General features: G+C 41.0%; 1 non-coding gene across 1 annotated transcript; it reads left to right on the forward strand.

Annotated features, from left to right (window-relative positions):
• Positions 1 to 12,167: 12,167 nt before the first annotated feature.
• Positions 12,168 to 12,242, forward strand: Trnas-cga (transfer RNA serine (anticodon CGA)). Its single transcript has one exon. It is a non-coding gene; the product is annotated as a tRNA-Ser (tRNA).
• The last annotated feature ends 528 nt before the right edge of the window (positions 12,243 to 12,770 follow it).

Raw genomic sequence — 12,770 nt, forward strand, 5'->3', positions numbered from 1 at the left:
ATTGCCCTTAAGTACATCGCCCTTGTATAGACCCTCTATATACTCCTTCCACCTATATACTCCTTCCACCTTTCTGCTTTCCCTTCTTTGCTTAGAACTGGGTTCCCATCTGAGCTCTTGATATTTTTCCAAATAGGAAGCGATATATCTGACTGAAATACCCCAAAGTGCTCCATAGATATGACTGTATTGTGGTGGTGCCTACCTGCATTATCTGTTAAGCCCTCTGACTATTGATGATTAAAGTCTCATAGAATGACTGTAAGCTGATTTATAGGAATTGTGCAAATGATGTATACTATACAATTTACAAGAAATTTGGCTTTTTTCTGTATTTATTACCACCAAAAGCCATTATGATGACCAAATTTTCGTGCACATCAAAACACTTCTATGACAGCCTCATTCTCCTATGACACAGTACCAAATACAATCACTGTCTGACGTAATAGTCCTTTTAAGACACAATATTTTCAGTACTCAGTTTGTCAAATAGCAATATGCTTTGTGTACCAACACTTACACTGTTTAAATGTATCAGCAGTTCTGAAACATTCTTTATATGTAACAGCATTTACTCATCCTTTTAGCCACGCTGTCTAAGGCACCTTGCCACAGTTCGTGTGGCTCCCTCGGTTGGAGGTTCCAGTCCCCCCTCGGGCACGGGTATGGGTGTGTTGTCCTTAGCGTAAGTTAGTTTAAGTAGTGTGTAAGCCTAGCAACCAATTACCTCAGCAGTTTGGCCCATAGGCACTTACCACCACCACTCATCCTTTTATTAAATAGTTCATGTTTTCCCAATCCTAAATTACTATGTAACCATACTTGTAGATACTTCATGCAAGATATTTGTTCATTCACAGCCCCCAGCTCAAGTACTGTATTGGTTTCAATTGGTAAACAGAAATAGATTCTAAGTTCCACACACCCGTTTCCCAGAACTCACTTCTAACCTTCTACTATGGGAACGTGTAAAACATATTGCATACTCAACAATAGTAAGAACTGTAGTTGAGTTTTTCAAGTGTATATGTCCATTTTTCATAACTAGTTCTGTAGTGAAACATAGTACTTTTAGCAAGAGTCATAAGGCATCTCTAATACTTTATTAGGACCTGATGGCATCATTAGATTTATATTTCAGTATGCTGCAAACATATGAAGACTGATAAGCACCATTCACTATTATAACTGGATTATTCTTTGTTGCAAATATTTTCAGTAGATACATGTTATCAATGGAACGTTATTCCCCATGTTTACTACAATACTCAAATCAACTCTCACCAAGGCACAACTTCTGATTTTTACCTGTAGGATGATTATTCCTCTTTATCTGAATGTAGTAAGGACGTGCATAATGTTTATTTAGCACAAATAGAGTAGTTGATTAACAGCTTCTTTGTCACACAACAAAAATTGACAAGACTTATCACATTTATTGTACCAATAACTCTACATACATCAATTAAATTACAACATATAATTTTAGCAAGAAAACTGATGAAATGTAGACTCTGCATGAAAGTATCAACATTTTTCCATTTCAATTTTTAATAAATCCAATTATTACTTTATTTCTACATGAGACATTGCCTTGCTTCTATCAATTACATTATTAAAACATGAAACATGATAGTTTGAACATTGACAATGCTTCTAACAAGTCTAATCATCTACAGTTTGATGCCAGGAGAAATTGTAACATAAAATAATCTCCAGTTATCTTTTAAAAAAACACATTACTATTTCAGTATCAATTAATTTTCGAGTTGATAATGGCTTGAGTTACACAATACATATAGGCGTACCACATACTTTTGAATTAATAAAAATTTTGATACAAGCTGTTTTTCTTGGAGAATGCCAGGTATTTTTTAGAGCTGGTTTTTGCTTGAATGAGAGAGACAAACCTATACACTGCGTCACCCTAACATTCACCCACAGGTTGTCGGGTAAACATCCCTTTCAAAAACCGACAACAGAACGACTTCCGGCATCTCTCTTGCACCTGATTTACAATGCAGTTTGATATCTTGAAGATATCTTCAGTTTGACAACTACAGTAGGATGACAATTACAGCAGGTTGATAACAGCAGCGGATCAGTAACAGCAACAAGTTGGAGATGACAATAGGAACACGGTTCTGCATACTATTCAAAATCTCACAATGGCGATTGTGCTGTACATACAACAAATTGTATAACAGGCATTAGTTTCATACCATAGTAAACAACAAAAATGCCCCAGAAACATTCACAGGCCCATGCGGACATACATACTACACAGGTATGAAAAACATAAGGGCAAAAATAACTTTTGCATGACGTGTCTCTGCTAAATAACATAGCTCGATGGACCCATACACAGAAATAACTACTTGGGAAAAATATATCTAAAAACAAAGATGATGTGACTTACCAAATGAAAGTGCTGCCAGGTCGACAGACACACAAACAAACACAAACATACACACAAAATTCAAGCTTTCGCAACAAACTGTTGCCTCATCAGGAAAGAGGGAAGGAGAGGGAAAGACGAAAGGATGTGGGTTTTAAGGGAGAGGGTAAGGAGTCATTCCAATCCTGGGAGCGGAAAGACTTACCTTAGGGGGAAAAAAGGACGGGTGTACACTCGCGCACACACACACATATCCATCCACACATATACAGACACAAGCAGACATATTTAAAGACAAAGAGACTCTTTGTCTTTAAATATGTCTGCTTGTGTCTGTGTATGTGTGGATGGATATGTCTTTGTCTTTAAATATGTCTGCTTGTGTCTGTATGTGTGTGGATGGATATGTGTGTGTGTGTGCGCGAGTGTACACCTGTTTTCCTTGGAGAATGCCAGGTTTTTTTAGAGCTGGTTTTTGCTTGAATGAGAGAGACAAACCTATACACTGCGTCACCCTGACATTCACCCACAGGTTGTCGGGTAAACATCCCTTTCAAAAACCGACAACAGAACGACTTCCGGCATCTCTCTTGCACCAGATTTACAATGCAGTTCGATATCTTGAAGATATCTTCAGTTTGACAACTACAGTAGGTTGACAGTTACAGCAGGTTGATAACAGCAGCGGATCAGTAACAGCAACAAGTTGGAGATGACAATAGGAACACGGTTCTGCATACTATTCAAAATCTCACAATGGCGATTGTGCTGTACATACAACAAATTGTATAACAGGCATTAGTTTCATACCATAGTAAACAACAAAAATGCCCCAGAAACATTCACAGGCCCATGTATACATACATACGAGGTGTGGCTAGAAAAAAACCGGACTAGTACTGGTGAAACAATAAAACGAATGCAATAAGGCTGAAAGTCGCGTGGCCTGTCACGTGACTCTCGCTCCGCCTACTGCTCGAGTTTCATCTGCCTCCTGCACTCAGTCTGCCCGTGGCGTCTGTTTTAAGTAGTTGACGTTTTGTCTGTGCGTCGGAAAATGTCGAGTGTACAGAAAGAACAGCGTGTTAACATCAAATTTTGTTTCAAACTAGGAAAATCTGCAAGTGAAACGTTTGTAATGTTACAACAAGTGTACGGCGATGATTGTTTATCGCGAACACAAGTGTTTGAGTGGTTTAAACGATTTAAAGATGGCTGCGAAGACACCAGTGATGACACTCGCACTGGCAGACCATTGTCAGCAAAAACTGATGCAAACATTGAAAAAATCGGTAAACTTGTTCGACAAGATCGCCGTTTAACAATCAGAGCAGTGTCTGAGTTAACAGGAGTTGACAAGGAAAGTGTTAGGCAGATTCTTCATGAAAGTTTCAACACGAACAAAGTGTGTTCAAAAATGGTTCCAAAGTGTCTCACAATTGAACAGAAGGAACGCCGAAGAATGATTTGTTCTGACATCCTGGAAAACATTGAAAGTGATCCCACCTTCTTACAAAATGTTATTACTTGCGATGAATCGTGGTTTTTTACTTACGATCCCGAAACTAAACGTCAATCGATGCATTGGAAAACTCCTGGTTCTCCACGACAAAAAAAAGCACGAATGTCAAAATCGAAATTCGAGGCAATGATGATTGTTTTTTTGACATCAAAGGGATTGTGCACATCGATTGGGTACCAGAGGGACAAACAGTGAATCAGCATTACTACATTAGCGTCCTGGCTACCCTACCTGAGCGAGTACGGAGAAAACGGAACGATTTGTGGAGAAAAAAGTCACGGATCCTTCACCGAGACAATGCCCCAGCTCACAGTGCGTTGTCAGTGAAGACGTTTTTGGCAAAACACAACATTCCCATCTTAGATCATCCACCCTACTCACCTGATTTGGCCCCCTGTGACTTTTTTCTTTTCCCTAAAGTCAAGTCAGCTTTGAAAGGAACTAGATTTGAGACTGTCGAAGCAGTAAAAGAAAAAGCGACGGAAGTAATGTACGGACTTACCGAAAATGATCTGCAGCATTGCTACGAACAGTGGAAAATTCGTATGGAGCGGTGTAGAGACCGAGGAGGAGAGTACATTGAAGGAGATAACATGAAATTGTAAATAATTGTAAATAAATGTTTTTTCCAGCATCAGTCCGTTTTTTTTTCTAGCCGCACCTCGTACTACACAGGTATGAAAAACATAAGGGCAAAAATAACTTTTGCATGATGTGTGTCTGCTAAATACCATAGCCCGATGGACCCATACACAGAAATAACTTCTTGAGTATAGTACGTAAGGTAATGAAAGAAAGAGACTGTGAAATAAACAGAAATGACGCTTTCATTAAAGACAATAATTATACTTAAGTCACTGTCATTTGTGATGGTCACCTGTACAATACAAAAGGCCAGACACGGTTTGTAATAGGGTGTATGACCACCGTGGATGGCAATGCATGCTCTGCAATATGCTCCCACAATGGTCACCAGGTTGGTAAGGAGTTCTTGTGGTAGCATGTCCCATTCTTCCACCAATGCAGCTGGCAACAGCTTTCCATGCCACACTGCGTCTCCTCAATGGGATTTCAGTCGGGGGAGTCCATTCGCCGAATATCCTCATGTTCCGAGAGCTCCTCCACCCCGATGTGGTCACACACTGTCATCCATAAAAATGAAGTCAGGACCAAATTCACTCCTGAAAAAGCAAACATTGGGAATGAGTTGAGTGCCCCAGTGATGCTGACTGGTGAGGGTACTGTGTTCAAAGTATGTGCCCACGCCACCTCGCTCCCCCCCCCCTCCCCCCCCCCCCCCCCCCCCCCTCTGTCCCTCCACCAATACCAACTGGACCACAAAAACTATCATGTTCGGCAGTGTTGTTGTGGAGCATTGTGTGCTCCTACCATGAGGCCAAACATAAAGCACCCAGGAACATTGTACAACGAGGTAACTTTGCTGCTCTAGGTGTTATTTTGTGGGTGTGCATGGATGTACTGTCTCCAAATATTTGTAGAGGGTATGAGGGCTGTTCAAAAAGTAAGGTGACTTTTCAAATTGCACAGGGAATGTACATTTGATTATCGATCTTGTTTTTTATTATGTTGGTACACATATCCTGTACATGTTCACAGTTTCAAATGTACAGCATCTTCATTTGTTTTTGACAGATAGATAGGCTAGACGTGTTTCTGTGTCCTAGGTGATTTTTGATTATTTTAAAAAATGGAGCAAAGATTTTGCATCAAATTTTGTGTGCAAAATGAATTGAGTGCTCTAAAACATTTGAAGTGTTTACAGTGGCATACAGTGAGTCAGCTCTAAGTAAAAAAATTTTTTACAAGAGGTACAAGCTCTTCCAACATTGCCGAGAAGATGCCAATGACGAACCTCGCTCTGGATGCCCCAGCACGTAAACAACAGATGATAATGTTGAAGCTGTGAAGAAAATTGTTTTGGAAAATCGTCAAATTACCGTAAGACAAGTCGGCTCGTGTCGTGCAATTTTTACGGATGTTTTGCACACGAGACTTGTGTCAGCGAAGCTTGTTCCAAAACTTCTCAATTTTGATCAGATGAACTTCCACATGAGCACTGCTAAGAAGCTCTCGAATGATGTCAGTGATGATCCTGATTTGCTCAAAAGGGTCATAACTGGTGACAAAACACGAGTTTACAGTTATGATGTTGAAACCAAAGCCCAATTGGCCCAATGGCAGTATCCCGGGATCCAAGACAGAAAAAAGCACTCCAAGTTCAAGCAAATGTCAAAGTTTTGCTCACTGTTTTTTTAATTACAGTTGCGTAGTGCATCATGAACTTTTGCCTCAAGGTCATGCGGTCAATAAGGACTTTCACATTATGTGCCATGTGTGAGAAGCAATACGCAAAAAAGTCCGGAATTGTGGAAAAACAATTCGTGGCTTTTGCATCACGACAATGCACCTATTCCTTCATCGTTGCTTGCGAGAGATTTTTTGGCCAAAAACCACATGTCAGTCGTGTCTCAGCCACCATATTCATCAGATTTGGTTCCCTGCAACTTTTTCCTGGTGCCGAAACTGAAGAGATCTATGAAAGGATGAAGATTTTCAACAACTGAGAAAATAAAAACTACATCACTGGAAGTACTCGAGGCTGTACCAAAAAGTGAAGCTTCCTGGCAGATTAAAACTGTGTGCTGGACCAAGACTCGAACTAGGGACCTTTGCCTTTCGCGGGCAAGTGCTCTACCAACTGAGCTACCCAAGCAAAACTCACGCCCCGTCCTCACGGCTTTACTTCTGCCAGTACCTCGTCTCCTACATTCCAAACTTTACAGAAGCTCTCCTGTGAACCTTTGAGACCTGCACTCCTGAACGAAAGGATAGGTACTGAGTTCGAGTCTCTGTCTGGCACACAGTTTTAATCTGCCAGGAAGTTTCGTATCAGCGCACACTCCGCTGCAGAGTGAAAATCTCATTCTGGAAACATCCCCCAGTCTCTGCAATATCCTTTCTTTCAGGAGTGCTAGTTCTGCAAGGTTTGCAGGAGAGCTTCTGTAAAGTTTGGAAGGTAGGAGACCAGGTACTGGCAGAAGTAAACCTGTGAGGATGGGGCGTGAGTCGTGCTTGGGTAGCTCAGATGGTAGAGCACTTGCCCACAAAAGGCAAAGGTCTCGAGTTCGAGTCTCGGTCGGGCACACAGTTTTAATCTGCCAGGAAGTTTCATATCAGCGCACACTCCGCTGCAGAGTGAAAATCTCATTCTGTACCAAAAAGGGCTTATGAGAAGTGCTTCAAGGATTGGAAGAAGCCTTGGCACCAGTGTATTGTATCTGAGAGGGATTAATTTGTAGGGATACCTGAATATTGATGAATAAATAAATATTTTTTCATAAAAATATAAAGTCACCTTACTTTTTGAACACACCTCGTATATTCACCAATAAACATTTTTGTGACACTACTACTTCCAGACATTTTTCTTTTCAGGGGTGCATTTGGCCCCGACTTCATTTTTATCGATGACAACGCACAGCCACATCGAACAGTGATGAAGTCTCGGAACGAGAAGATATTTGGTGAATGCGCTGGCCTCCCCATTCCCATGTCACATGTGTGGATGTGTTGGGAAGACATACTGCGGCACATTCACATGCATCAGCAGCCATCTTGCACTTGCCACCTCTGCTGGTGGAACAACTTACCAAACTTGTGGCCACCATGCAAGCACCATTGCAGAGCATGAATTGACTTTCATGGTGACCATAACAGACATGTCTTGCTTTTTGTAATATATATTGTTCTGCTTGCATCTATAAATATACAGTTATCAATTATGATAAATTATTCATCACTTAACAGATTTGTAAAAATGCTTTGCACAATACAACATAATTAATCCTGAACTACAATCAACATACTTGCGCCTCACAACTGGACAAAGACTTTCGATTCTTCAAGCTAACAACTATTCCTGAATCATGTCTCTTCTTTCCTTTGTGGGAGGGTGTTAATACCACACTAGCACACAATTGGTGAAGAGAAAAAGTTTATACACTACTGGCCATTAAAATTGCTACACCACGAAGATGACGTGCTACAGACGTGAAATTTAACCGACAGGAAGAAGATGCTGTGATATGCAAATGATTAGCTTTTCAGAGCATTCACACAAGGTTGGCGCTGGTGGTGACACCTACAGCGTGCTGACATGATGAAAGTTTCCAACCGATTTCTCATACACAAGCAGCAGTTGACCAGCATTGCCTGGTGAAATGTTGTTGTGATGCCTCGTGTAAGGAGGAGAAATGCGTACCATCACATTTCCGACAACAACCATCTGCACGAACAGTTCGATGACGTTTGCAGCAGCATGGACTATCAGCTCGGAGACTGCGGCTGCAGTTACCCTTGACGCTGCATCACAGACAGGAGCGCCTGCGATGGTGTACTCGACGATGAACCTGGGTGCACGAATGGCAAAACGTCATTTTTTCGGATGAATCCAGGTTCTGTTTACAGCATTGTGATGGTCAAATCCGTGTTTGGTGACGTCGCAGTGAACATACATTGGAAGCGTGTATTCATTATCGCCATACTGGCATATCGCCCGGCGTGATGGTATGGGGTGCCATTGGTTACACGTCTCGGTCACCTCTTGTTCGCATTGATGGCACTCTGAACAGTGGACGTTACATTTCAGATGTGTTACGACCCGTGGCTCTACCCTTCATTCGATCCCGGCAAAACCCTACATTTCAGCAGATAATGCACGACTGCATGTTGCAGGTCCTATTTCTGGATACAGAAAATGTTTAACTGCTGCCCTGGCTAGCACATTCTCCAGATCTTTCACCAATTGAAAATGTCTGGTCAATGGTGGCCGAGCAACTGGCTCGTCACAATATGTCAGTCACTACTCTCGATGAACTGTGGTATCGTGTTGAAGCTGCATCGGCAGCTGTACCTGTAAACGCCATCCGAGCTCTGTTTGACTCAATGCCCAGGCGTATCGAGGCCGTTATTATGGCCAGAGGTGGTTGTTCTGGGTACTGATTTCTCAGGATCTATGCACCCAAATTGAGTGAAAATTTAATCACATGTCAGATCTAGTATAATATATTTGTCCAATGAATACTCGTTTATCATCTGCATTTCTTCTTGGTTTAGCAATTTTAATGGCCAGTAGTGTAACTCAGAAGAGCATCAGTAATGAAACAAGCAACATGCAAGGACACAATGCAGATACCTACAAAGTAATACTGTCCCTGTGTTTCTTTTTGTGTATGAATTATAGCTAGTGTGTGATAGTGGACACAGGCAAATGGACCTATGAAACACAACTTGTGTGTACAGGTTTAGTGATCACTGTGTCCATATTCTTACTAAGTAGTGTGAAAGACAATACTTCACAGAATTATAAGGAATTGTAAGGAATCTAAGTGATAACTAAATCTATTATTTTCTTGGTATTGCATGAAGGGTGCGATCCAGTGCTCTGCTTGCAATTCTAAATATATAAATATCAATATCTAAAAACAAAGATGATGTGACTTACCGAACGAAAGCGCTGGCAGGTCGATAGACACACAAACTAACACAAACATACACACAAAATTCTAGCTTTTGCAACCCACGGTTGCTTCGTCAGGAAAGAGGGAAGGAGAGGGAGAGACGAAAGGATGTGGGTTTTAAGGGAGAGGGTAAGGAGTCATTCCAATCCTGGGAGTGGAAAGACTTACCTTAGGGGGAAAAGAGGATGGGTATACACTCGCACACACACACATATCCATCCGCACATACACAGACACAAGCAGACTTACCTTAGGGGGAAAAGAGGATGGGTATACACTCGCACACACACACATATCCATCCGCACATACACAGACACAAGCAGACATATTCAAAGACAAAGAGTTTCAAAACTTTCTTTTTCTTTGAATATGTCTGCTTGTGTCTGTATATATGTGGATGGATATGTGTGTGTGTGTGCGCGAGTGTATACCCGTCCTTTTTTCCCCCCTAAGGTAAGTCTTTCCGCTCCCGGGATTGGAATGACTCCTTACCCTCTCCCTTAAAACCCACATCCTTTCGTCTTTCCCACTCCTTCCCTCTTTCCTGACGAAGCAACCGTGGGTTGCGAAAGCTAGAATTTTGTGTGTATGTTTGTGTTAGTTTGTGTGTCTATCGACCTGCCAGCGCTTTCCACATCATCTTTGTTTTTAGATATATATATTTTTCCCACGTGGAATGTTTCCCTGTATTATACTGATATATAAATATCAATTATGATAAATTAATAGTCACTTAACAATTTTGTAAAACTACCTTTCTTAAGAAAACACATTTAATACTAAACTAAAATCAACCTAATCATACCTCGAATGTGAACAAAGACCTTACACTATAATGTTTGATTCTTCAACCTAACAACTATTCCTGAATCAAGATTTCTTTTTTAATGGGTTAGGGGAGGGGGGCAGGGGGGGGGGAGGGAGCGAGCTGTCAATATTACACTGGCTGACAAAAAAAGGGGGGGGGGATGGGAAGGGAAGAGACTGATCTGTAGCATACCCTGAGATCTGAGTTAGGTTGATAGATGGCAATTTATTTAGAAGTCCATAAATTGATTTGTAGCATAGCCAGATGTGAAACTTTCCTACTGTAAAGATACAAACCAACACAAATACAACAAAACTCTGTAAATATGTTTCCTTACCTGCCATAGACTGAAACTCCAGTTTTATCACAATTTCTTTTCCATGTAAATTTTCCAGTTGTGGTCTTAATTCCTGCCATTTTGTGCATGTGTAAGCTTTACACTCCATGCACAACACCTTACTAAAGAAACAGGATATGTGGTAAGCATTTTGATAAAGCAAAGCAATTAATACATCATTCATATTAATCTTCGCACATTGTATGTGGCAGCTTAACTAAGAAACTGGATATGTATGGTAAGCATGTTCTTAAAGAAACTAATACATTACTGCCTTACATACATGCACAAATTACAGTACACCATATTATATTGAATACTCTCCTTACCTATACTTTCGCAGGCCTGTGTGTTTCCATGTCCGTTCGGAGAGCAGTCGCAAGTGTCTCATCGTATTTTCTCTGCATTGCTGTTGCTGTGGTAAATGCACATATGTTTCCATAAATTATGGCTGTGGACAAAAATCTTCCCACAGTCACTGCTGAACACTACACCTTTGATCCATAGCTAAACCACACGAACCAAAACAGTTTTCACAATACGCCATTTGTATGAGAATGTTTTCATTGGACGAGTGTTACCTCTGTTGATATTGACTGACTGTGAAATCAAGCAAATATCTTTCGAATGGAATGTATTTTAGGTTGGGGAAATAAGCATTCATCCTTTTTAGGCATAAGAGATGACATCATGTACTTTGGCCATCCAGCAAACCCAATTCCTCAGGGTCTGATAGTTGCACCAGTTGTTGCCATAGAGGTTAAGGGTCAGTCTGACTGCGCACTGGTAAAGGCTCAGGCCCCACAAGTCTTTCTCGTGGGCCTCATAAAGTCGTGCATGATGTCATTACGATAGGTACTTGCTATATCAAAGATGATGGAGGTCATGTATCAATTTTTGTGATCATTGGAAATGTTAAACTGTGATAGCCATTTTTACATACAAATTAAAGGAGCAGTTCATCACATCTTCAACTGGTATATTCACTCAATTTTGGAGGCTATTGGTACCTTTCTGTACCTCCTGGACACTCATTTTCTGTTGTCATCCTGGGCCACATACTGAGTCATTAGCAGCTAGTATTTTTCCTGTCACAATTGTTAATGCAACAGTTTCAAATGAACCTTACTAAAGATTAAATTTATAAAACTTTCTGGCAGATTAAAACTGTGTCCCCGACCAAGACTCGAACTCGGGACCTTTGCCTTTCGTGGGGCAAGTGCTCTACCAAAGCTGTGAGTACCGGGCGTGAGTCGTGCTTCAGTAGCTCAGTTGGTAGAGCACTTGCCCACGAAAGGAAAAGGTCCCGAGTTCGATTCTCGGTCGGGGACACAGTTTTAATCTGCCAGGAAGTTTCATATCAGCGCACACTCCGCTGCAGAGTGAAAATCTCATTCTGGAAACATCCCCCAGGCTGTGGCTAAGCCATGTCTCCGCAATATCCTTTCTTTCAGGAGTGCTAATTCTGCAAGGTTCGCAGGAGAGCTTCTGTAAAGTTTGGAAGGTAGGAGACGAGGTACTGGCAGAAGTAAAGCTGTGAGTACCGGGTGTGAGTCGTGCTTCGGTAGCTCAGTTGGTAGAGCACTTGCCCGCGAAAGGCAAAGGTCCCGAGTTCGAGTCTCGGTCGGGGACACAGTTTTAATCTGCCAGGAAGTTTCATATCAGCGCACACTCCACTGCAGAGTGAAAATCTCATTCTGATTAAATTTATACCTCACACTCAAGGGGTTCCTTGTGGGATCCAATGTCCAAAACTATCGATAGTTTGATTTTTCTTTTTAATGTGAAGATTGGCACCAAGTAGCAGTATGGTACGGAGTCCACATTAAACTCAATGCAAGTAGGGAATTACCTTCAGAAATAATTCAGTTGTTTAAATTAAACATCCAAGCATAATTTGACAGATATCCTCCATACTGTCATCATACACTACATCAGTGAAATGCCAAGTTTTGTTAACATTACCCATAATAATCCTAGAAAGTTGTCTAATGACAATGTATATAAGAAAAATAGTCTGCCCTGATACACAAAACATAGACTAGAAGAGCATAGCATGCTGTAGATTATTTTTTCAGGTAGTTTAATATCTTCATCCCATTTTACTCAAAAACAGAATTATTCAATGGTGTATTCATAATCATTTGGAAACTGCAATGAA

Source organism: Schistocerca nitens, chromosome 11 (assembly GCF_023898315.1).
Source record: "Schistocerca nitens isolate TAMUIC-IGC-003100 chromosome 11, iqSchNite1.1, whole genome shotgun sequence".
NCBI classification, from domain to species: Eukaryota; Metazoa; Arthropoda; class Insecta; order Orthoptera; family Acrididae; genus Schistocerca; species Schistocerca nitens.